We start from the raw sequence: 10,804 nt of genomic DNA on the forward strand, positions 1-10,804 counted from the left end.
AGCATATGTATAGTATATAGTAATGGTATCAGTTCATATTCTTTCAGGAAAATAAAGCCACTATAAATATTACAAGAATAAGGTATTTAATTAGGAATGAGGGGTTAGATGAATGTGTGAGGAGCAGGGGAAGAGATCTGTAAGGCTGCAGGGGGAGGGTGTCAGCCAAAGCATTGGGAAGGGGAGAGATGTAGCTGATGGATGTAGGAAAAGCTGAGATGATCCCACCTCTTGTCACCATGATGGTAGAGTCACAACTTCCCCAGAGGTTGCAAAATTGCTACATTGGATGTAACCTCTAAGTGGGAGCTTATATAGATATTACACAGTACTGTCTGACCTCCATGATTGTCCAAGAAACAATGCCTACCACTTCATTTTCACCTTCCAAGTTTCTCATGAGTTTTTCTCATGGACAAATGCTAACCCATAGAACACAGGGATTCTGGAAAAAAATAGTTTCTAGCTTTTTAAGGAAGTGGTATTGCTAGGTAACCAGCACACACAAACGTACACACACAAAATACATGAACATGTATACAATCATAAATTATTTTCAGTGAGGTTGTAATACAGTTTTTCTCATGAAGTGTATGTCACAACTTTAGCAGATTACTAACTACAAGTCGTCTTCACACTCACTATGTCTGAAAATAAATTATGCTATAAACAAATCCTACCACCAGGTATTTTTTGCCACAGAGAAGTATCAAGTAAAAGATCAGGCTAAAATTCCACACAGACAGGAAAAAAAACAAGTTTTCTCCTATTTCCTTTTGGTCTTTCATACTGCCCACCTCTTTTCTGTCTGCTTATTTTCTACATGGGAATTCCAGATGAGCTCACAAAAGCATTAAATGTGGTCCTTTTTTTTTCTCATTGATACTTTATTTCTTTTCCAGCGCATTCATTTCCTTCTTTGTGTCCCCCAAAAACATATGTCCAAGTCCTAGCTGCTAGTATCTGTGAGTGCGAATTTGACTTTTTGGAGATAGAGTCTTTGTCAATGTAATTAAGTATCTCTAGGTGGGATCATTTGGATTTCTGGTGGGCCCTAAATCCAATTACTGGTGTCCTCATGAGGGAAAGAAGAGGAAGGTTTGATCCAAACCAAGAAGAAGGCCTGATGGGGGTGGGGGTGAGGGGAGAAAAAGAAGAGGAAGACTTGAATATGTCTTGGTGTGATAGGCCAAAGGGATGAGGAAAAAGAAAACCAAGAAGCCCATCAGCTTCCTTCCAGGCTATTACCTATTTCAAAGCCAGTGCCTCATTTAGATCCACACCCCATACCTTCTTATGTAGCAGGAGCCAACCTTGTCACTTATTTGCCAGCCTCCATGTCTCTCCAATCCCTTTATTTCCTCTACTAAACTTCTGAACTCTGTCAAGAGCTCCCACTGCAAAGAAAGATGTGGGAATCTGTGAACAGGAAATGGGGCCCTGTCTCCATTGCATGGTGCAGGCATTTGGGAGCCTAAGACTTGAGGTGTCACCAGGGCAAGGTATACGAGAAGGGGCATGGAACGTCCATGCCCTCTCCAGGGCCACCACTCTCCTAGCACCTCCACATATTCACCAACTGATCATGCTAGTTGATGGCAATAACTATTGATTAGTTTTGGGTGAACTAAAACCTAAAAGTTCATTTGGTTGAACCAAAAACATCCCAGCCACTCAAAACCAAAAATAGAATCATGTAGTCACTCTTGTCTCCTTCCTCACCCATCCCCTGATTCCTCCTTTCCTCTTTACCAAAATGTCAGTTGCTTTTGGAGAAAGATAATTAGAGATGGAGCTGAGATATCCCTGTCCCCAAGGGGTCCAAAGGCCATATATACTTGTGTGAACATAGGAGGGAAGGAATCAAACTTGTCCCAGTTGAATTCAGGTGCCCAAATCACCATCCTACTCTGTTCCATGAGAGTAAAAGATTCTGGCCACAGATGTGGTCAATGACACCAAGAACTGAGGGATGGAGCTGAGGCAGTAGGGTGGGGTTTGGGGAGGCTCCTGGGCCTGGGTGCTCACCAGAAACTGAGAGGTACCTGGGAGAAGAACTAGCACTGTGCTTAGGTGCTGAGCCTGGGATAGGAAGACAAAGGCGGGAAAGAGACTGACAATTAAGTTTTCTTTACTCTACTTCCTCACCCTTAGCTAGCCTGTCTCCATCACCTGAACTTCCCTGGGCTCCTGGAGAAAATCTATGATTTGCATTGTGTTCCTAAAGGAGGAAATGCCCCTAATTCAGTTGATGGGGTTTAGGCAAGAGTTGACATGGGGAAAGAAAGCTGGAGTGACCTTGTGGATGGGGTCCTCTGGATGGGCTCAATGTACTGCTGTGGAATTATGTGTTCTATGCCTAAGTGTCTGGTCGTCCAGTTGACCATTCAACCAATCAAAGCGTAATATGCTAATGATATGCACTGACCACCAGGGGGCAGATGCTCTGACAGGTAGCTTAGCTTGCTGCTGGGGTCTGGCCAATCAGGACTGGCCGATCCTTAAGGATCTAAAGGACATAAAAATAATTATCTCTGTCATATGTGCATTTCACTTATCAGACACATCCTGAAACTCTTCCACAGTTCCTCCTCGGCTGGCCAACCTCCCATGTCCCTCTCTGGCCCCAGTGGGGTCCCTCGGCCTGGCCTGTGCCCTCTCACAATCCAGGACCCCTCAGGGGATATCGGAGAGCTGGTTTTGGCCTGACAGTGGAACAACCAGTCACTATGATGCACGCTGACCACCAGGGGACAGTCACTCAATGCAGGAGCTGCCCCTGGTGGTCAGTGCACTTCCACATGGGAGCACCGCTCAGTCAGAAGCCGGGCTCATGGCTGGCGAGCACAGTGGTAGTGGCAGGAGCCTCTCCTGCCACTGTGGCAGTGCTAAGGATGTCTGACTGACAGCTCCTGGGCTGCAAGAGGATGCAGGCCAGGCTGAGGGACCCCCTCCCCCAACCCCAAGTACACAAATTTTGTGCACCGGGCCTCTAGTATAACATAAAATCCTAAAAGTACTGGTAGAAAGGGAAATCCCAGCTTCAGTTAAAGACTGAAAAACCGCCAAGTACCCAGAGGCCATTTTCCAGTACAACATCGCCATCTGCTGGATGCAGCCACCAGTGCACCCCTTCTAAACAAAGGCAGCCTTTATTAACCTGGTGCTAAACTTGTTGTCTAACAAAAGAAGGATCCAAAAAAATGCCTTGGTAGTAAAATATAAATGTTATGTATACTCAGGAGCTCAGCCAGCCTGGCTTTAGCATCATCTTAGATTTTACATGAAAAAGTGGCAGTTGACTTTCTGGGGGAAACTTTATCCCCTACTTTATCATCTGGATTTTGTTGTTTTCCTCCAGGAAGGGGTCACCCTGTCTTTTGATAGACAGACTGAAATAAGATCATCCTAATTCAATCAGGGATGAAAGTGACTTGAAGGAGAATTACAGAATGTCAAGGCTCTGTCTACCTCTGGTCTCTCACTTCTCGAGTTTAGCCCTCCAAGAGGGATGTTTACTAGCCCCCTCTCTTATCCAACCTGAACTCCAATTTTTATCTTGTCAGTATTATGTCTTTAGGGAATTCTGCCTCACTTTTCATTGACTCACCAGGGTGAAAATGGGCAGCAGGGCATGAAAAGTAGAGCAATCCTTAAGGATATAAAGGACATAAAAATAATGATCTCTGTCATATGTGCATTTCACTTATCAGACTAGCCCCTGCAGAAACCAAGTAAGTGCTCAAGAATAACAGTTGATTACCACAAAGTCAAACCAAGTGTAGGTACAACTGCAGCCACTGTGCCAGATGTGGTAGCAAATTACAACTGCCTCAGGTGCATGGTGTGTGGACATTGATTGGATGAATGTCTCTTTGCTGTCAGGATGAGAAAAGGGATCAGCCATGGACGGTGTTTCCAAGTGATTAGAGCATTTGTTCACCAACCAAAAGGTCATGGGTTCAATTCCTGGTCAAGGGCACATAACAGTACCTGAGTTACAGTTTTGATCCCCAGCCCAAGGCTCCCACAGTGGCAACCAATTGATGTGTCTGTCTCACATCAATATTTCTCTCTCTCCCCCTTCCCTCCCTCCTTTCCACTCTCTCTAAAAATCAATGGACAAAATATAATCAGAACCAGTTCAACTAACCTGGATGGAGTAGACAGGAAAAATCTGGACTATTTGTACTTCCTGCGAACCACCTCTCAATACTAACATGGTAATCAGGCTAGATGATCAAGAAGTAGCCAACACCTAGAGGTCATGGTCCTCTAAGGGAGGACCGGAGATGAACCCTATGAGGAATCAGAGGCCCACTAGATCAGGTACATGCCCAGGACATCTCATCCAAAGTGAAAGATAAATTATTGAATCTTGCATACCCCTCTATGAAGAAGAAAGTGCACTGCTCTTTGGTTTCTGAAAGTAGCATATTCCACACCTGGACATACTGCTTCAGTCCATGTACAAGGTGACACAATAGGCTGCCAGCTTTAAATGAGGCCTAGATTAGGAAAGAGTCTGAAGAAGATCCTGCCTATGGTGGAAACAGTGCTACTACTTGTGCAGTGTAGCCTAGGGGACCCTGTGGTGTTAGAGGTATCAGATGTGGGAAAAGATATGAGGTGGAGTTTATGGCAAGCCCATATGGAAGAAGCACAGTACAGACTCCTCTTGGGGCTCTGGAGCAAGGCCATCCCATCTGCAGTGGCAATATATGCCTGTTGAGTGACAATTCCTGGTGTGCTGTTGGCTCAGTAAAGATGGAGCACCTGACCTTGAGACACCAAGTGACTGTGCATCCAGAACTGCCATGAAGTGGTGGGTTCTATTAGATTTACCAAGTCATATGTCAGGCGAGGCCAAAAACTCTCTCTTGTAATATGGAGGTGATGCACCCAGGATTGAGTCTGAGCAAGAAAAAGATCACAAGTGATTTCCATGAACAATGTGGGGAGCATCCCTGCAAAGCATCCACACCCTAACTCCTGGAACCTGGGGCTATGATAGGTTACTTGGCAAAGGTAAAATGTGGGGCATCTCTGATTGGCCACTTTAACTCCAGAGCTCCCTGTTGGCCAATACTGTTTCAGCATACAAGTTCAAGAAGATCCCAAAGACCTCCTTTAGGTTCAGTAATTTAATAAATGGATTCATAGAATTCAGAAAACTACTATAGTCATGGTTATGGTTTATTACAGTGAAAGGATGCATTTTAAAATGAGCAAAAAAGTCAGATTTATTCCAGGCATGCAAGACTGATTCAGCATTTAAAAATGTATTGTTGCAATCCATCGTACCAATGGACTAAAGAAGAAAAGCCACATAATCATGTCAATAGATGTAGGAAAATCATTTGGGGAAAAAATCCAACACCTGTTTATAAAAACTCCCAGCAAACTAGGAAGGGAACTTCCTCAAGTAGACAAAGAATATCTACAAAAAAGCTACAGCTAATGTCATACTTCATGGTGAGAATCTAGGTGCTTTCCTGCTAAGATCAGAAACAAGTCAAGGATGTCTGTGCTTATCACTCCTGTTTCATATCATACTGAAATCCTGGAGAATACAGTAAGATAGGAAAAGGAAATAAAAAATATACTAACTGGGAAGAAAGAAAAAAAAAACTATCTTTGTTCACAGATGGCATGATTGTCTATGTACTGTGTAGAAAAATCCCAAAGAATGAACAAAACAAAACAAAAAACCACACTCCTGGAACTAATAAGTAATTGTAGCAAAGTTACAAGATACAGAGTTAATATACAAAAGTCAGTTGCTTTTTTATATACCAGCAATGAACAAACGGTGTATATAATTTAAAATATAATGCCATTTTTATACCCCTCCCCAAAAAGAGAAATACTTTGGTATAAATATAACAAAATAAGTACAAGATCTATATGAGGAAAACTCTGATGAAAGAAATCAAAGAAAATCTAAATAAATGGAGAGATATTCCGTGTACAAGTGGAGGAAGACTCAATACTGCCAAGTTGTGTGCTCCTCCCAGCTGGGTCCATAATCAATGTAATGCCAATCAAAATTACAGCAGGTTATCTTGTGGATATTGATACTAAAGTTTATAAGGTAAGGCAAAACACCCAGAGAGACCAACACAATATTGAATGAGAAGACAAAGTTAGAAAACTGTTACTACTGAATTTTAAGACTTACTATAGAGCTGTTATAATCAAGATAGGGTAGTGTTGATGAAAGAATAGCCAACTAGATTAACAGAACAGAGGACAGAGCCCAGAAGTAGACCCACATAAATATAGTCAACTGGTCTTTGACAAAGGGACAAAGCAATAAATGGAGCAAAAATAGTCTTTTCCACAAATGTTGCTCAAACTAGACATCTCCATGCACACATACACACACAAGAAAAAATAGATTCTACACCCAGACTCTACACTTTTCACAAAAATAAACTCAAAATAGATTATAGATCTAAGTGTAAAACACAAAACTATAAAATTCCTAGAAACTAACAAAGGAAAATCTAGGTGGGCTTGGATCTGGTGTTATCTTCTCAGATACAACACAAAAGCATAATCCGTGGAAGAAAAAATTGTTATGTTTTATTTAAAATTTAAAATGTCTGCTCTGTGAAAGACACTGTTAGGGGAATGAAGGCCCACTGTCATGTGGCGCAGAGGTAAGTGCTGGGCAATGTTAGAGAAAGTCCATGTGAGCACTGGGACTCTGAGACACTTCTTACCACCCCTGGGCCCTGTGACATCTGCAGCAAGCCAGATGGGGCAAGTACCTGTTCTTAAAAGAGAGAGAGTTAGACAGGGAGAGAGAAAGAATAAATTTAAAAAATGAGCCATAAACTGAGATAAAATGTTTGTGAAAGATGCATCTGATAAAGGACTGTTGTCTAAAATATACACACAAAAAAACATTTAAAACTCAATAACAAGAAAACAAACCCCTCAATTAAAAAGATGCACCAAAGACCTTAACAGACATTTCACCAAAGACAGATAGCAAATAAGCAGTTGACAAGATGCTCAATGTCACATGTCATTAGAAAATTGCAACTTAAAGCAGCAATGACATACCACTACCTGTGTTCCATGGGGTCCATGTCAAAACCCATAGAATGTACACCAAGGTGAACCGAATGTAAAAAACAGACTTATTAATATGTTAACAATAACATATTAATATTGGCTCACCAATTATAGCAAATGTACTACACTAACACAAGAGGTTACATTTTCTATTATTCCATTTACTTAATAATATTCTTGAATTGAGAAAATTACAGATATGAAGAACATATTAGTGATTGTGAGATGTTAAGGACAAAATGATAGTGGGGAGGATTGGATGTGGTTATCAAAGGGCAACATCCTTGTAGTGACACAAACTATATTGCATACATTTGTACACAAAATGAATATTGTATAATTTACATTTATTATAATATAACATACATTAATATATAAATAATATAACATATATTGTATACTATATAATACAATTATATTATTTCAATAAGCAGCAGAATTGTAACTAGTCTGTATCCTCACCGTGTCAATATCAGTAGTGATGCACTACAGTTTTGTAGGTACAGTTTTATAAGATGTTACCACTGAGTAACATGGAGAAAAAGGTGTATGGTATCTCTCTGTCTTATTTCTTACAACTGCATGTGAATCTACAATTATTTCAAATTTTTTAAAAAAAAAAAAACACCTTAATTTTACAAAAAGCCAATGCCGCTTCAGTCCAGCTCTTTCTCTTGGGTCATGCTCATTTGGAACCCAACCACCTCTATGTGATGAAGGTGCCAATCAACAACATAGAAGGCCATGTGTAGATGCATGGGCTGTAGCCCTAGCTGAGCTGCCAGGTGTCAGCTAGCATCAAGCACTAGACCTGTGAATGAGCAAGCCCACAGATGATTCCAGCCCCCACGCATCCTTTGAGCTAACTTGAGCTCCATGTGGAGCAGAGACTAGCTTGTCTTCATCAAGCCCTTCCCAAATTGCAAATTTGTGTGCAAAATAAATGCTTGTTGATGTTGTCAGCACATGATTTTAGAGCCATTTGTTACACAGCAATAGGTAACTGGGGGGGGGGGGGGGGGGGAGAGGATCACTTTTTTCCATGAATGTTCCACAGAAAAAGAAGACAATGACTTTTTCTTGAATCTTGATGTTAAGCAATGATGGCAATTTTTGAAGTAGCTTTAAATTGTAGCTTTGAACAATACAGACTGGCTTCATTCCAATTGGTCTTAATTAGTGAAGTTTAATTATAGCTGTCATATCCCAAATTAAAAATTGGGCACATCATTTGGTTAAAGATTATTAGGCACTTATGGGCGGAAACAGGAGGTAATTTAAGAGATATCGTTGGATATTAAAATGAAATGTCTGAGTTTTTCAGGCATGCTACAGATTATTTGAAATTAGGATTGTTGAATTGGAAGATCTAAGAAATATAAATAGAAATATATTATTATTGTCATATAATTATAAATTATGATTGCCACATAGATTATTATGCATTATAAATTAACATACAATATCAAAAATAGACATATTTTACAACTGTAATTGATTACTAATACCAAGCATATAAATACTCACTTCTGCTTGCAAATGAATCAGGCTACACACAAACCTCTCATGTGCGATTAGACATTTATTTTTGTTCTGTTGTAATTCTCTATGTTTAACATGACATACAAGAAGACCAGATACAAAATCAGGCTGGACATAGTTAAGAGACACTTTCTTCCTTAACTTTTTCACCTGGGGATTTCTGGTTTAGCTGGGCAGGTGCTATTTTCTCCCTTGACCTTCTAGCATCCCCTTACATCATCACTGATAGTTTCTGGATCTATACTGATGCAGACCACAAGGGGGTTTCCAGACTTACTTCATACTCTTGTTCTCAAGATTGAAAGTAAAAATAGCTCAATAAAATTTAGATTACTTTTTCAAGTGTACTCTTGTTCTTCCAGAACACTCTAACCTAATTTCTCCCTTCCTTTCTTTTTTCTTTCCCCCTTCCTTCTTCCCTTCCTTCCTTCCTTCCTTCCTTCCTTCCTTCCTTCTTTTCTTCCTCCCTTCCTTCCTTTCTTCCTTCCCTCCTTTCTTTTTTCTTTCTTCCTTTTAATATACATATATTTTGGGGGGAAGACATTTGTGACACTATCCATTCCCTTCTTTTACATTGAGACACTTCTACATTGCCACATGCCTGGCCATATAACATGTGTGGGGTTCTTTTTGTTTTGTTTTGTTTTGTTTTGTGAGGAGATTCCAACTGAATTTTGAATACCAATTTCCCCTCTGGCTAAATAATATTATGGGGCAAATTGCATAAACTCCATAAGCCTTGTCATTTGTGAAATAGGAATAATAAGTGGCTCTTGGTAGGATTAATTGAGGTACCCTTTACTCCTGTCCCTTTCATCTTTCAAATCCTAAAAATTGATGTTTTAATGAATGTTGTTGATTGAGTTTGATTGGGATACTGGGGTTTCCGGAGGCCATGGTAGGGAGATTTCTGGGCAGGGGCACCACCAGCAAGAAAAAGCTCAGAGGTAGCCTGGAACCTGGCGCTTTTGGAGACTCAAAGAGGAGTGTGTATATTTTTTCTTTGCATTTGGAACTCTGTGAAGAACAAGGTAAAGGATGAAAGAGATGTGGGAAATACAAATAATAATATTAAGGAAATACAAATAATAATATTAATAATATCTTTGTAATTCAAGAGGGCACAAGAAAGAGAGAGGGACACAAACAAAAAATGACTATAAGATATTATGAAAAATTATTACTTCAAAAAATTCATAATCCCAGTCCCTAACACATAATTTTTATTTTTTGATATCCTATCCTGGATCCTGATCTTATAAATTTAGTGTTTTGTGTGATTGCAACCTCAGAAAAACAAAGTTTGTATTCTCGGGCAAAATTAACATGTAATCCTGATGTCAATCTGACCTTTTAGATTATTTTCCACATTAATTATTTAAGACCATAATAACCAAGTCTAGCTTGTGTCTGTCTTAATGTCTCATTATTTTGGTCACAGAAACCCTGAAGAATAAGTCAATTTAGCATGTGTCTTCTTAACTCAAGCAACGTCAAAGCAGGCCAGAAAAACCACTTCTACTCTGATCATAGACGATATAAACCCTTCATTCACCAAATTGCTGCATCCCTTTGGACTGAGTCTCCTGAGCAGTGGTTGGAGTTGAATGGCAACTAGTGTGTGGCCATTGGCCGGCAGGCGTCACTTTGGGCCAGTAGGGGGCGTGTGAGCTCCTAGGCACCGGCCCGAGCAGTCAGGGGGGGCGTGGCAATGCATCCTTGACAGACAGCTAAGGATGCTGGCGAAGATGAGGTAATACCACCCCGAACTGGAAGGGCGTTGGGGTATGGGCACCTGTGTGTGCGAGTGTGAGTGTGCGGGTGCGGGTGCGGGTGCGTGCGCAAGCGGGAGACACTTCGTGTCTCAAAGCTGACACTGTTGACACGGATCACGCTGCATTTTTTAAAAAGAAGAAGAAAAAGAAGACAATTCAGTCCTGGGAGGGAGGTGGCAAAGTTGAGGCCGAGCGACTACTGCGGTCCTTGGGCCGTGTCGTGGAGGGTGGCTTTTCAGCGTCTAGGGCTGGCGTGACCCCCACGGGCGCGGATTTGCCTTAGTGTCTCTCTTGGGAGGAGCGATTCATTCTGGAAGCAACTGAGCAGAGCCACAGGGAGGGGGAGCCCTCGCCCAGGCGGAGACAGCAATTCGTGCGGCGAAGAGTAGGGAAGGGAGGGG

This window comes from Cnephaeus nilssonii (assembly GCF_951640355.1).
Source record: "Cnephaeus nilssonii genome assembly, chromosome: 13".
Taxonomy (NCBI): Eukaryota; Metazoa; Chordata; class Mammalia; order Chiroptera; family Vespertilionidae; genus Cnephaeus; species Cnephaeus nilssonii.